Raw genomic sequence first — 16082 nt, 5'->3', positions numbered from 1 at the left:
ACGAAAGGAACAGGAGGAAACATGTGAGTGATGCCCTTCAAGAATCTATTTACAACAGGGGACTTGAAAAGAGAAGGCTAATCAGGTAGCCTAAAAAAGGCTGAAATGGCAGAGAGGTATCCCTTGATAGTGCCCAGAGCGGAGCCCTGCTGGGCAAGAGAAAGAAGGAAGAGGAGACCCTCTGAAAGGGGGGCAGAAAGGGGATCCACAGCCTTTGCTGTGCACCATGCCAGAAATTTGTTCCACCTGCAGGCGTATACCGATTTTGTGGAGGGGCGCCTTGCTGCCAGAATCACATCACAGACCTCAGGAGGCAAGTCAAAGGGCCTCAACTGTCGCAGCTCAAACTCCACGCATGGAGGTGGAGATTGGACAGGTTTGGGTGGAGGACGGTCCCCTGCTGCTGCGACAGAAGGTCCCCCTGAAGAGGCAGACTAATCAGGGGATCGACTGACATGCTGAGGAGCTCGGGATACCAGTATCTTCATGCCCAGTCCGGAGCCACAAGGATGACTTGGGCCCGGTCACGCCTGATCTTCTTCAGCACTCTGGGCAGAAGTGGTCTAGGCGGAAAGGCGTACAATAGACTGCAGCTCCACTCACGACGAAAAGCGTCTCTGAACGAGTGCCGCCTTGGAAATTCCAACGGACAGAACTGATGATATTGCGCGTTCTCTTTGGTGGCGAATAGATCTAACCAAGGCTCTCCCCATCGCTGAAAGAGACCTTGCGCCACGTCCAAGTTCAGACACCATTCGTGATCCATCATGCACCAGCGGCTGAGTTCGTCCGCCCTGGCGTTCAGGGAACCTGCCAGGTGTTGTACCACCAGGGTGGCGGTGGCGTTGTCCGTGAACACCCGCACTACACTTCCCCGGACAGAGGGAATAAATGCTTTCAGTGCAAGTCGGATCGCCCGCAGCTCCAGAAGGCTGATATGGAGCCGGGACTCCGCCAGAGACCAGAGGCCTCTGATCTCCGGCTCTCCCATGTGGCCCCCCAGCCCAGGAGGGACGAATCAGTCACTACTACGTGCTCCGGTTGGGGTAGGGAGAGGGATCTGCCGTTGACCCAATCGCGGTCCGTGAGCCACCACTGCAACTGTCTCGCAGTGCCCTCCGAGATCAGGACGTGGTCGGACAGGTTGCCCTGATGCTGGGCCCACTGAAACTTCAGGTCCCACTGCAGAGCCCGCATCCGCCACCTGGCGTGATGCACCAGAAGGATGAAGGAGGCCATCAGCCCCAGAAGCCGCAGCGTCAACCTGACCGAGACTCTGGATAAAGGCCGAAAAATCAGAATCAGAGCCTAAATATCCAGAACCCGCTGTTCCGGAGGATAAACCCGAAACTGCGCTGAGTCCAGAAACGCTCCGATGAAGAGGAGCTTCTGAGAGGGACACAGGTGTGACTTCGGCACATTGATGGAGAACCACAGCAGGTGCAAGAGGTCGGCCGTAGTCTGGAGGTGGCTGACGAATGTCTGGGGCGAGCCCGCATTCAACAACCAGTCGTCGAGATAGGGGAAGACTGACACCCTAATCTGCGCAGATGGGCTGCGACCACCGCCATCACTTTCGTGAACACCCGAGGGGCGCTGGTAAGGCCGAAGAGGAGCACGGTAAACTGAAAGTGCCCGCGGCCTACCGTGAACCGCAGGTAACGCTGGACGGGGGATGTGAAAATATGTGTCCTGCAAGTCCAACGCTACCATCCAGTCTTCTGGGTCTAGGTCAGCTAAGACCTGAGCCAAAGTCAGCATCTTGAACTCCTCCTTCCGGAGGAAGCCGTTGACGTTCCGCAGGTCCAAGATAGGACGTAAGCCCCCTTTGCCCTTCTTGGGAACCAGAAAGTAGTGGGAGTAACAACCACACCCTACTTCTGGCCCAGGAACACGCTCAATGGCCAAGAGGGCCGTAAGGATTAGTTACTTACCTGTAATCCTAGTTCTCATCCAGGGGTATACTCATCAAAGTCATAATCTATGAATAATCCCCGCCCATGTGCGGGATCCCGGAGCATATAGAAAATACATATAAATATATATGTATAAATATGTGAAAACATAATAGCAGCCTAAAAAACATTTTCTAACTGGCAAAAATGCCGCAAAATTACATAAATCAGTATACACACAGTAGTACCCTTCCAAACCCTAAGGAAGAAAGAGCAGAAAAACATTTTGTATACAACAATGCTTTATTGCCATAGGAAAACCTGTAATTGCAGGCATTTGCCAGTAGGCTGCAGTAGAGTATAAAGCAAACAGAGAAAACTGGCACCGTGCCTTTAAGGCATTAGAGTAGGGGTACCGTGCCTTTAAGACCTGAAGGCAACCCCCTGCTCCCATGGTGCACCACAGGTGACAGTTGGGTCTGTTCTTTTTGGAGGTGAATACCACCTGAAGAGATCCATAATAAAAAACCTCTCATAACTTAGTAACTTTGCTCGTCCGGGGAGGCGGGCGGGAGCTTATGACTGATGAGTATACCCCTGGATGAGAACTAGGATTACAGATAAGTAACTAATCCTTCTCATCCAGGGGATACTCATCAATAGTCATAATCTATGAATAGATTAGCAAGCTCATACCCAAAGTCTCGCGGAAGAGCAAGAAGTATAAAAACTTCACAGAAAAGCCAAGACATATATTGACCATACATCTTAAGCAAACAAGTTTCTTAAAGAGGCCTGCCCTACTCTGGCATCGGCCTGAGTATCTGAGTCCAGGCAATAATGGCGGGTAAAGCTATGGACAGACCGCCAAGTTGCCGCTTTACCAATTTCAGAGATAGGTACATTACGAAGGAGAGCTGTAGTGGAAGCTTTCCCTCTGGTAGAATGTGCATGTGGTCTACCCTGCAAGGTTTTGTTAGCTAGTTGGTAAGCAAAAGCTATACAGGAAACAATCCAGCGAGAAATTGACCGTTTAGAAGCTGACAGACCAGTATTCGTACTGCCATAGTTAACAAAAAGCCGGTCAGACTTTCTCAGAGGCAGGGTTTTTGACAAGTAAAACTTCAGAACCCTCCGGAGATCAAGGGAGTGTAATGACCTCTCCGGGGGAGTGGAAGGATTAGGAAAAAAGGTAGGTAAGGTGATAGACTGGTTGATATGAAAGTCTGACACCACCTTAGGCAGGAAACTTGGGTGCGTTCTTAAAACCACCCTATTGGCATGAAAAACCCGTGTAAGGTTCCTTGCAACACAAGGCCTGGATTTCGCTGACCCTAGGGGCAGAGGTAATTGCCACTAAAAAAGCAGCTTTCCAGGTCAAGTGCTGCAAAGAGGCCTTATGAATAGGCTCGAAAGGAGCACTCATCAGCTTAGTCAATACAATATTCAGCTCCCAGGGAGGAGAGGGAGACCTCACCGGTGGGAAGACTTTTTTCAGGCCTTCTAGGAAATCCTTAACTACAGGCATAAGGAAGAAAGATGTCTGATTGGGAGACTTCCTATATGCTGTGATGGCAGCTAAATGAACCCTGATGGAGGGGTATTTCAAGCCTGATCTTGCTAAATGCAAAAGATATGGAAGAATCACCTGCTCTTGGCCATGAACCGGGTCAAGAGAATGTTCACGACACCATATGAAAAACCTCTTCCACTTAAAAGCGTAAGACTTCCTAGTGGAGGGTCGCTTGGATTCTTTAAGAATAGTCATGCAGTCTGCTGGAAGGTCTAGATGTCCATACTGGATGACCTCAGGAGCCATGCCGTCAAGCGAAGGGAAGGAAGGTTGGGGTGCAACACCCTCCCCTGGTCCTTGGTCAGCAAGTCTGGACGGCATGGTAGGCGCCGGTGAGGAACTTCCGACATCTGAAGGAGATCGGGGTACCACCACTGGCGTGGCCACTCTGGTGCTATCAGGATCATTCTGGTGTTGGTCCTGTAGAACTTCTGGATCACTGCCGGGATCAGAGGCAGGGGGGGAAAGGCGTAGAGTAACGTTTGAGACCAGCTGATCAAAAGGCCATTCCCCAATGATCCCTGTTGGGGGAACCTGGACGCGAAGACGGGGCATTTTGCGTTGTCCGCGTCTGCGAACAGGTCTACGTCTGGTACGCCCCAACACTGAAAAACGTCTTGAGCCACTTCCTCGTTGAGCACCCAATCGTGCGCTTCGACGAAGATTCTGCTGAGGCAGTCTGCTTGGACGTTGTGAATGCCTGGTAGATGAACTGCCACGACGGACAGGCCTCTTGCCAGGAGCCAGTGCCAGATGGCTTGTGCTTCCAGAGACAAGACTCTTGACTTTGTGCCTCCCTGCTTGTTCAGATAGAACATCGTTGTTGTGTTGTCCGTCTGAATCTGGAGGTGTTTGGTGCGCAGGGCAGGATAAAGAGACTTGAGAGCAAGATGGACTGCTCGCAGCTCCAGGAAGTTTATATGGTAGCCTTGCTCTACCTCGGACCAAAGGCCTTGAACTTGGAGTTGGTCCATGTGAGCACCCCAGCCTTGGAGGGAGGCATCCGTGACAATTGACTGAGTCGGAGGAGGGCGATGAAATGGAACTCCTCGTAGAAGATTTGATCGTTTCAACCACCATCTGATCGAGTCCCTGGCTCCTTGAGGCAGCCTGACTCTGTCTTCCCACTGATCCGATCTTTGAGACCACTGATCCTCGAGGGCTTGTTGCAGAGGTCTCATGTGAAGGCGAGCATTGGGCACAATGTAAATGCATGATGCCATCGATCCCAGCAGAGAGGAAACTTGTCTGGCTGTTGGGGCCTGATTGTCCAGAAGAAGGCGAGCCTTCAGAAGCATAGATGACAACCTCTCTTCCGAAGGACACACGCTTGCCTGACGTGAGTCCAGAGAAGCACCCAGGTAGTGAATCCGCTGGGAGGGGTTGAGAACTGATTTCTTCAGATTGACATGAAGGCCCAACGACTTCATCAGTTTGAGGCAGAACGAGAGATGGCTCTGAAGCAGAGACGGAGTGGAACTCTTCAACAACCAATCGTCTAGATATGGATAGACTAAGATCTTTCTCTTGCGGAGAAAAGCAGCCACCACCGCCATGCATTTTGAGAATGTCCGAGGTGCAGATTTCAGGCCAAACGGCAGTACTCGATATTGGTAGTGACGACGTCCGATCTGAAATCTTAGAAACTTCCGATGTTTGATGGACACTGGTATGTGGAAGTAGGCGTCCTGCAAGTCGATGGCACACATCCAGTCCCCCTGATGTAGGTGTGGGAAGATCTGATGCAGGGCCAGCATACGGAACTTTTCTTTTCGTATGAACTTGTTTAACCTCCGAAGGTCTAAGATGGGTCTGTATTCTTTGACAGATCCTCGTTTTGGAACCAGGAAATATCGAGAGTACACCCCTTGATTTCTGTGAATCAAGGGAACCTCTTCTATGGCCATTTTCTTTAGAAGGACGTAGACTTCGTCTCTTAGCAATAGAGTCTTGTAACGTGGAAGATGTTGCAACTGGGGAGACAGCTGAGGAGGAGGGGATTTGAACTTCAGCAAGTAACCCTGCTGCACAATACTCAGCACCCATCTGTCTTTTGTAATGGATTGCCACTCTGTCAGATGATGAGAAACACTCCCTCTCACCGGAGTGGTGAACAGACTTGGAGGAAGCAATGGCTCAGGGCTTAGGAGGCTGCTTTGTGTGGAACTGCTGTCTGGTATTGCCACCTCTTCCTCTGCCAGGACGACGCTGCTGGAACTGCGTCTTCTGTTGCGACTGGGTCTGCCACTAAGGGGTTTGAACCCTCTGTTGGAAGGCCTTGCGGTCACCTTGGCTAAAGCGTTTCTTGTACTCCTTGCGCTTTTCTAACCCCACAGCTTTGACGGTGTCCATTTCAGCTTTCATCTTGGACATTTCGTCGTCCGCGTGTGGACCAATCAGGGTTTTCCCATTGAAGGGCAAATTCAGAATCTTCTTCTGGGCATCTGGTTTGAGCCCTGTTAGGCGGATGTCAGTAAAGCGAGTCATGGAGTCCCAAAGAGACCTGTTGTACCTTCCAAGTAAGGCAGAGGCACTCGCCACCTTCATGAAGGAAGAAGAGGTGTTGCATATCTTCCTTCCAAAAGAGTCCATAAGCTTGCTGTCTTTTTCAGGTGGCACTGAGGAAGACTTAGAACCTGCATGGGACTTCATGGCAGCCGCCACAATGATAGAATCCGCAGGAGGATCCGATCTGAGGAACAAGGGATCCTCTGCAGGGGCCTTATACTTCTTGGCAATTCGAGATGGAACAGATCCCACCACTGCTGGTGTGAGGAATGTAGCCATAGCTGGTTCTAGGAGGCCAGGGACCAGGGGAAGAAGAGGCCTGGGCGCTGTACGATGACGGAGGGTGTCAAAAAACACGGAAGTAGGAACCACTGGAGTGGTCAGCGGGATATTAAGCTTTGTTGCTCCTCTGACTAATACATCTGAGAAAGTAGCGAGGTCATCAATCGGAGAGACTCGGGAAGGTGGCGTAGAGGAATAGGTCGGAGAATAATCTCGGTAAGAAGATCTAGTTGATGAAGACCTTGTAGAAGACCTTGTGCGTCGCCTCCTATGGGACCTGTCACGATTCCTGTTGTGACTGTCCCTAGATCTAGACCGATGACTTGATGGAGACCTTGGTCTTGGCCTGACCAGAGATTTGGATCTTGGTCTTGGCCTGACTGGAGATTTGGATCTTGGTCTTGGCCTGACTGGAGATTTGGATCTTGGTCTTGGCCTGACTGGAGATTTTTGATCTTGGTCTTGGCCTGATTGGAGATCTTGATCTGGCAGGAGCCTTCGACCGCACTGGAGAACGTGATCTGACTCGCGATCTCGGTCTGGGTTACCTCCTGGGGCTCCGAGGAGATCTAGCTGGAGTCTTCGCCTTGGAAGGTAAATATGTCCGGGAGTAGACCGAGCCCGGACTACTCTGTCCAGATACAGCCCCTTGAGGATGAGAAATCAAGCTGCCCCCTGATTTGGTCGTAGATTCTGGAGAAACCTGCACAATGTTCAAGCCAGGAGATGAAGATTTTCCACCGGAAGATCTTGAACCCGGGGACTCCACCTCTGCAGTCACTTTAACCCTCGACGGAGAGATCCTCGACGTCGAAGAAGTCTGGGTGACTAACGGCGTTGAGCGGTGCCTTGAATCACGCCGTGAAGAGACCGACTGAGAGCCTCGACGTCGATCCGGAGACCTCAACGTCGATCTTCCTCGACGTCGAATCAGAGACCTCGACGTCGATCAGGCTGGGATACATCATGACGTCGAGTCGACGGCGTTGCTCGACGTCGTCTCGACGATGATCTTCTTCGACGTCGAGTCGACGGCGACCTTTCCTGACGTCGCCTCGACGTCGACCTCCTTGACGTCGAAGGATGGGATCTGACAGTCCCTTTCGACAGCGGCCCGCTTGCCAGCGGCGACCTAGATGCCATCCTAACTCTCGACGCCGACCCCTCCCGGGGTGGCGGAGAGCGTCTCGACGTCGACGGAAGCCTCGACGTCGACGGAGACTTAGAAGTAGTAGCAACCATGGACTTCGAGCCCGAAGCATGGTGCCTCGACGCCGACTTACTTGACTGCGGCGGAGATCTTCGACGTCGTGAAGATGATCTGGGCCTTTTCGACGGCGTCCTCGACGTCGACAGAGATCTTCGACCCTCATTCCTCTTTCTGGATACAGGAGAGGTGGAATGACGCCGTTTCTGGGCATGCTTGCTTGTAGGAGACGATCTAGGGGCTGGGGAAGCACCCACCTGGTGACTCTTGTCCATCTCCTGCATGGCATGAAGTCGAATCCTCTCCCTGTCGCGAAGAGTCCGACTTTTAATTTTTTTACAATGATGGCACTGATCAGGAATGTGTGAAGATGGAAGACACACAATACACACAGAGTGTGGATCATTTTTAGCCATCTTTTTGTCACAAGAAGGACATTTCCTAAAAAGAGCAGGCATTCTGACTGGAAATTCCTATGGGTTAACACAGAAAATTAAATCAGAAGCCTTATTTAGTCAAAAAATGTCAAATAATTTGAGAAAACTCTCTCAAAAAACCAATTTCAGTTGAAAACTGAAGAGCTCAAGCTCCAGAAGGAGCCGGAAAAAAGAACTGAACCAACTGTCACCTGTGGTGCACCATGGGAGCAGGGGGTTGCCTTCAGGTCTTAAAGGCACGGTACCCCTACTCTAATGCCTTAAAGGCACGGTGTCAGTTTTCTCTGTTTGCTTTATACTCTACTGCAGCCTACTGGGAAATGCCTGCAATTACAGGTTTTCCTATGGCAATAAAGCATTGTTGTATACAAACTGTTTTTCTGCTCTTTCTTCCTTAGGGTTTGGAAGGGTACTACTGTGTGTATACTGATTTATGTAATTTTGCGGCACTTTTGCCAGTTAGAAAATGTTTTTTAGGCTGCTATTATGTTTTCACATATTTATACATATATATTTATATGTATTTTCTATATGCTCCGGGATCCCGCACATGGGCGGGGATTATTCATAGATTATGACTATTGATGAGTATCCCCTGGATGAGAACTTCCTTTTGCAGAAGTTGCAAGTGATCCCCCGACACGCGGTGGTACTGCGGTGGCATGGCTGGAGGGGTCGCCTCGAAGAGGAGTGAGTAGCCCCTTTGGACGATTTGCAGCACCCACCTGTCCAATGTGATGGAGCGCCAGTGGAGGAGGTGATGGCGAACCCTGCCCACCACTGGCGTCGAATGGACCTGAAAGCTTGGACTAGGAAGGCTTTGAGGCGGATGCTGCGGGGGTGTATGTGGATTGGCCTCGCCGCTGTCCCCTGGCACTGCCACGGCGGTTACCACGTCTGCTGCCGCGCTGGATGTTAGTCTGCAGCTCGTGGCTGGCAGAACATGAGGGGGTGCCCCTTCCTTGACCACGAAAGGCAGAAGTCCGCTGGCGCTGGCCCGACAGGCCTTGGCCGTTGCCCTTGATTCCTTGAAACGCTCAAGCGCACTGTCTGCCTTGTCGCCAAAGAGGCGACGGCCATCAAGCGGCATGTCCATGAGGGAATTCTGGACATCAGCCGAAAAGTTGGCAGACCTCAGCAAGGCGTGGCGACGAACCGCCACCGTCATGGAAATCACCCTGCCCAGCGAGTCTGGGGTATCCAGCCCACATCGGATAGGATACTGTGCTGCACCCGCCCTTCCGCAAGTGCTTGAGCGTGTTTGACCCGGGCCTCCTTCGGGCAAGCTGGCAGCATGTCTCCGCCCGTGTCCCACAGAGAGTGGGTATAACGGCCCAAAAGGCAAGCGGTGTTGACTGACTGCTTCCTCAAACTAAGTGGGAGGGGAGGGGGGGGAGAGTCGGAAGAGCGATGTTGTCTCTTCGACTTCTTGTGCCTCTTACCTGAGGAGTTGGAGCCCGACGAATGGTGTAGATTCGTCGAGCTGCGATGACTGTGGCCCCGCAACAGGTCCTTCGATCTCATCCTCGACCTGGACCGTGAGCCGCGCGGGCAGACTGCCGGAGCTAGAGGTGCTTACGGGACCGCTCCCGTCTAGCCTTCGACGTTAAGGCCCGGCAGTCGGGGCACGACTTGTCGTCATAGTCGGCCCCAAGGCAATACAGGCACCGGCGATGGGGGTCGGTAACCGACAGTCAGTTGCAATCGGCACAGGGCTTGAACCCGGGCATCCCTACCGGCACCGATAGTCTTACGACTCGAAACAGGATTAAAAAGATCGAAAAAGTTAGTCAAAAAGTGACTACGGAGTACTGCTTTTTCCGGATCTGCGCTTGCTGGTGCGGAAAAAAGAAAGCGGGCGTCAGCGCGCGGGGGCAGCGTCTAAGTACTCCGACGACGTCATCCCGGCGCCAACGATGCAGAAGACGGACGAAGAACCGCAAAAGTCACCTACCGACGCGCAGGAGTACTGCTACGCAAAACTTTCCGGATCCAGTTTGACACCTGGAGATATTCTAAGGTAAGGAATCTAACACTAACCTGTTTCTTTCAGGTAATTCACCCTCAGACAATGAACCAAACCTTAAATAACTGATTTACGTGCTTTTGTGACCAACAATCAGTGTATCAGGCAGAATCAAATTAAACTTGGAAATAGATCTCATCTTCAGACGCTTGCATTACAGAGTGAATGTATATGCACAAGAGTTGAACATCCATCTGCACGAGGGTGGTGATAAAGCAATACAACACAGTGCATTGCATACTGAATGTATGTTAAAATGCATCTATCACCACATAACTTTCATCCCCAAGCACAATAACGGCGCCACTTTATAGAAAATGAAATGTATTTAGGATAATTGTTCAAATTTTTGCCAGAACATACCTTTTAGGTGTGACTATAGAGGAAGTATGGCCCAAATATTGCAAAATATGGTGGCTGCTTGCAGCCGGTGTGGCCAAAAGGAACATAGTGTAAGCATGGGGAGCGGCTTGTCCCTACGGGGTGGCGGATTGAGTGACTGATGTGGATTGGTGTCGGCAAGCCGAAAAAATGGTTTACCATGGACAGAGATGTCCAAAAAAATGGGACAGGGTGTAGGGCCAATGGGGGACATAAAGACCAAGGATGAGACACATGGGAGACTGCAGGGCTTGAAGGGTGGTGGGATGTTCGAAGTGCTCGGACCATATACAGAGACTGGCCTAAGTTGAGGTGCCATGTCCTCTATATTTGATGTAAAATGCTAAATATTATTGTTGTAATGCATGGATGACCTTCCTCAACTAGCTGTGATTTCAGCTTTTGATTTTGTTATTGTAAGCTAAGTAATTGCTTAAATTCTATTTAAAGAGGTTTTAATTTTTTTTTGTCGCCAGAACATTAGGAAAACTGCACAACAAATAGTTTAGCGAAACATTTCTAAATAGTGTTCTACTAAGTATTGCAATTTTTTGTCTGGGGTTTACATATATAGTCCATTTCCCAGCAGATACACCTTTAGTTCTGTACCTTTCCCAAATGTATTTACAAAACCTTCTCAAAGTAGCACTGTTTCAGAAAATGCCACCTCCCAATTATTAGCGGTCTTAGCCTGTAGCTTACTATACACCTCCTTACCCCATTCAACCATATAGGTTACAGTTTGAAAATGCCCACAAAGAAGTACTGTTAACAAGAAGGTTAGAAGCGGTTTGGTTCACAGTGGGTGCTGTATAATAAAAAAATCATCCCCAGATATACCAAACCATAGCTAGTTTGCCCCAGGGTCAAGTATCTGTAAACTCATGAGAGGTAAGACAAAGCATGTCCTACCTGTCATTTTCTCCAGGGACATCAAAGGGTTGTGCACAACAGGTAACTTGGTTCTTTTTGCAACATATATCGATTCCATGTTCACATGATTGGCGTCTATTTCAAACAAGTACTGATCCATTACCATGTGCTTGAAGTAGGAGTTGTAAACAACAGATATCTGCCCTACTGTGCTCCTTGTCTACCCTGTATAGCCACACAGTAGTGCATTGTAAATGTGAAAGCACTACTAATCTGCAAAGGCCTGCCAAATATTTGTCAATGAAAGCCAAAGTTTTCTTCATGTGCAGAATGCGCCTATCACACCTTTTGTTTAGTGACTTAACTAGAAACAACTGATATTCACAACCCACCATGCAATACTTGTCTTGGTTGCAAGATTGAAGTGAATGGCCGCTGTAATAGGATTACCCTTGTATTGTAGAAAAAATAAAGCAAACGGTTGATGAGTCTTTCTGAAACCCTTTCACCTCTCAATGTTAAGCCCTTCTAACATCTAGCCTACATAAAATCCTGTACGGTGCGAATATATGGGTAACCATTTCAGACCGGTCAAAAAGTTGATTTAAGACAAAATAAGGCAAAAGTACATTGATTATTTTGAACCAACATTAGGATAGGTTCTCAACACCACACTGACTTTTTGCAGTTATAGAAAAGTCTGATTGGGCTCCAGTTAGTACTTAAAGATGAGCTACTCAATTATGCAATTGAGAAAGATCGTTTACGGGTTGAATGGTCCAATGAGAACTTGTGCATAAGTTCAAATGAAGATAAGAACAATCTAGTGAAAGTCGGTTTACCTCAATTGTTGTTGCCACTAATATCACAGTGGCAGGTGCTTACCAATCTGTAAAAATCTTGCCGGCATAAGCAGTAAATCTTTTTTTGTGGTTATCAAACGTCACATTGCAGCCCGATAGAGGTCCCCTTCTTAGTCTACCCTTTCACAATGGCGGTGGGGGAAGATTGGGGTGGGGGGGGTTGAGAGAGGGGGAAGAGGAAGGGGTGTTGACACGACTAGTGTGCCCTGAAGTAGCAACCAGTTTACGATGCCAGGGGTTGGGCCCTTCAGCATATCAGAGTATGGAGGAAGTGGTTGGGTCAATAAATCTAAGGTACTGTTCGAGTGCGGCGATGCCACTTTTATTGCTGCTTTGTAGTGGTGTATTAAACCAATTGTGTGTATGCACATTACAACACACATTTGGTATAATACACCACATTGCCTATGTGACTTTCCTTGCGGAGTAACGTGTGTTGTACTTTTCCTCTATGCATAAACTCAATAAAATCTTAATTCTTTTTAGCGAAGGAATTGATGTGACCTAAGAAGTTTGTCTATTCTTCCTGGAGCAGGTCTCTATATACATTTTGTAAGTGACTACCCGAAATGCGGACCATATCAAGTGGCCATGATCTAAAAAGGGTACGAGTTGAGGTCTTTGGACAGTGAACTAGCCAGAACTCCCCATCATAAACTGGTATGCAATCCTCTACTTATATGAATTTTACAGTTATTCTGCTAATTACCAATGAGGATGAAGATCAGCACTGTTTTAAACTCATGCTGGGACATGCGCAAATATGTAGTAAACAATCTGAAGGTTTAACATGTGCAAAGCTAGAGTCTTGAGAGATTAAGCTTGGTTTGCAATGCTTTTTTGGTTTGAACTGATATTCCATAAGCACAAAGACCCAGATTTACTATTTTGCTTCATGGCAGATGAACTGAAATGCTTGGACAGCCTTTCGGAGCATGATGGATCATTTGCCTATTTCACAAATTTCACAGCCAATTTGTGTGGCGCTGGAAATAGAGGACTTCTTCACCTGAACTGATATGATATTTTTTTGAGAAATTGTGAAAGACTGAATTGGAACAATTGTAAACCGAAGAAGCCATGTTGCAATATACATTTTGATTCTTATCTACTAGGATCATCGACTATTGAAGTACAAGTGGTGAGGTAAGATATGGTACTGGCACTTTTCCCTTTCAACCTGTCCTCTGGTCTTTAGTTTCATTACAGTCTTCTAGGCAGTAATTGGCAACCGTAAAAAAACACTAGGATCTTCAAATGGTTTGCCTTCTCTAGAATGTAGGCTTTCTGATTACCTTTGAGAAGCTCCTTTACAGACCAGCCAACTATACAAGCATAATGGCTTAACAGCACACACATTCTTGTGAGATGGCGCTTATCAAAAAATCAAACAAACAAAACACTACTGTTAGACCTGGCACCATTGGCTTGGGTCTCCCTTCCATTTTTGTTACTGTTGCCTCATGTGTTTTTGCTGGTGTTAGCTGCTCAGAGCACTGTGAGACTGCCAACCAGAGCCACAGTGCAAGTGCTCCCTGTATAAAGTGTATATGTTGATTGGTTTCCATGATTGGTTTATTTGGTTTACTATCAGACCCTACTAAAGTGCACCAGGAGTGCCCAGGGCTTGTAAACCCAAATGCTGCTAGTGGGCTTGCAGCACTCGTTGTGCCACCCACAGTAGCAGCCTTGTAAAATATGTCTAAGGTCTGCCATTGCAGAGCCTGCGTGCAGTCTGGTACGGTCATGCTGACTGGGCAAGTGCACCCACTTACCAGATCCTAAACCTTCCCTTTACTTCATGGGTGTCACCCCTATGGTAGGCCCAAGGGCAAGGTGAATTGTAAGCACAAGGTAGGACAACTGCTGATGTGTGTGGCATTTCCTAATAGTGAATTGCAGCCATTTTCGTTTTTCACTATTGCAAGGCTACCTATTCGCATAGGCCAGAATGGGCTGTTGGAATTGTTACATCCTATGATCCCAACAGACTCAGGGAACATGGTAGAAATTTGAGTTTAGTATGCCTGAACTCAGAATAATAAAATACATCTTTCAGTAAAGTTTATTTTCTTTCAGTAAAGTTTATTTTAATGTTCTGTGTTTGCAAATACCACTTTTAGAAAGTTGGTATTTGCTTGCCTAACCATTTCAGCCCACCTCTGCTGTGATGTGTATCTGCTGTCTGGTTTCTGAGAGTAACTGGGCTGGGAAATTCCAGGAGACAGGCTGGGGCAGCCAGGTGGTGAATAGGAAGATTACATCCAGATGGGTGTGAGGAGTGCACCTAGACTCTGAATAGGGCTGTGCTCTGCCACCACTATTCTGGCTCCACCTCGTGTGGAGCGGCTGATGTCTCTGCCCTGAACACTGAAAGGAAAAGCCAGAGTCCTGTCAACAAAGTACTCCAGAACTGGGCTGAACTGGGCAAAGGCCCCTGGCCTGAAAGAACAAAAGAATTGTGGTATAAATATTGGGACCCTGCTCCCAAGAAATTAGATCCTGCTGAAACAAGAAGAACCTCTGCCCGACGAGAAGGAACTGGGAAAGCTGCAAGGAGGAGTACTGTCCCTGACCTTGGGGATTGACCTGCAGTGGTTGCCTTGCTGCGAGAGGAGAGGTAAAGACTGGAAAAGACTTTATTCAACTTGTGCTTTTAAATATCTCCAAGGGCTTGTGGGTGAGCTTGCCCCCTGATCGGAGTCCCAGGACTATTGGACTCCCACCGCCTTCACAAGAGCTGCTGGAAACTGCCCAATCGCCCATGCCGCTGGAGCCGCGACCTAAGTGCGCCTCGAAGACCTGACCGCTGTGAAGCCTGTGCCAGTGCCGCCCTGAACCGTGCGACTCCGCTCCTCCTACGAGCTGTAGCTCGCACCGTAAGACAAAGGGCCACCCGCACACCGCTTTACCCTCCCCCCTTGAGCCGCACTGCTCACCGTACCCCTGCCGCTGGCATTTGAGTGACCAAGGCTGTGTACGGCCTATAGGCTCACAGCGTACCCACCGCCTTGCACCGCGCTGCTTGGATTATCAGGCAGCCCCGCTCTCGAAGGTATAGCTCAAACGCTGCACTATTCAGTGAAGGCTTTAACACCGGGACCATCCGACTCGTTCCCCGTGACCCCAGCTCTACGCCTCGCACAGAGACGCCGCAACAAGCCAGGGCTCGCACCGAAGAGGGGCCGACAAACGCTCCTGGTCCGCCTTCAAGTGGATGCGCATTGTCCGCGTCGTGTACAACGATCTAAGGTAATTGTACGCCTCGCACCGTGGTTGTGAGCGCACCAGACCAGAAAGTCTGCAGCGCGTATTTGACTCTTACAAAGAACGCTTCATCCCCGAGAGAGCCGCACAGGCAGCGCGAAGCGCATGGAACTAAAAACTACGCATTTTTAACCAAGAACTGCATTGCTAATAGTATTGTGGCCTATTTCTTACATTATTTGGTCTTGTGCTAAGCCCTACATAAAATACACCTATTTTTGATATAAGCCTAGTGTGGTGTCCATTTGTGGTGTTGTCACTGAGTTACTGTATGTGTTCACAAATGCTTAACCTATAACGCTCCGAGAAGTCTTGTCTGCTCGCGCCACACTACCTAGAGGGTGAGGAGGGGTTATTTTAGAGGGTAATCCCCTTATCCTGACTAGAGGAGAGGTTCCCTGCTTGTCACAAGTTCTTACCTGTGCCAACCACAGACCCCCCAATTCTAACAACTACACTTGTCTGTTACTCACTCAAGCGCACAGCCACACACACGCGCACAGCCACACACACACACACACACACACACACTTTGAGAGTGGTGGGTATTGAGGACGACAAAGCATCAGTCACAGCTGCCAAACTGACTTTTCCCCCAACTGTATTTACAGTTGGTGAAAGCACTTAGTTTACACTGGCATCAACCCTTGATATAGCAGCCTGACCACCACATGGCTGACAAGTAAGGGTTAATGTGCATTGCTCGTTTCCCTACTCATGAACGCCATGCAGAGCAGATTAAGAATACTGACTTTTAAAACAAACTCCTA

The 16082-nt window shown here is 48.9% G+C and overlaps 1 protein-coding gene across 2 annotated transcripts in view; it reads right to left on the bottom strand.

The window, feature by feature from the left end:
• The window catches only part of ATAD5 (ATPase family AAA domain containing 5), a 413976-nt gene that overhangs the window by 328640 nt on the left and 69254 nt on the right, over positions 1 to 16082 (bottom strand). The window lies entirely within an intron of this gene.

The sequence above is a fragment of the Lissotriton vulgaris genome, chromosome 7 (assembly GCF_964263255.1).
Source record: "Lissotriton vulgaris chromosome 7, aLisVul1.2, whole genome shotgun sequence".
NCBI classification, from domain to species: Eukaryota; Metazoa; Chordata; class Amphibia; order Caudata; family Salamandridae; genus Lissotriton; species Lissotriton vulgaris.
This window is presented reverse-complemented; position numbering and strand designations above follow the sequence as displayed.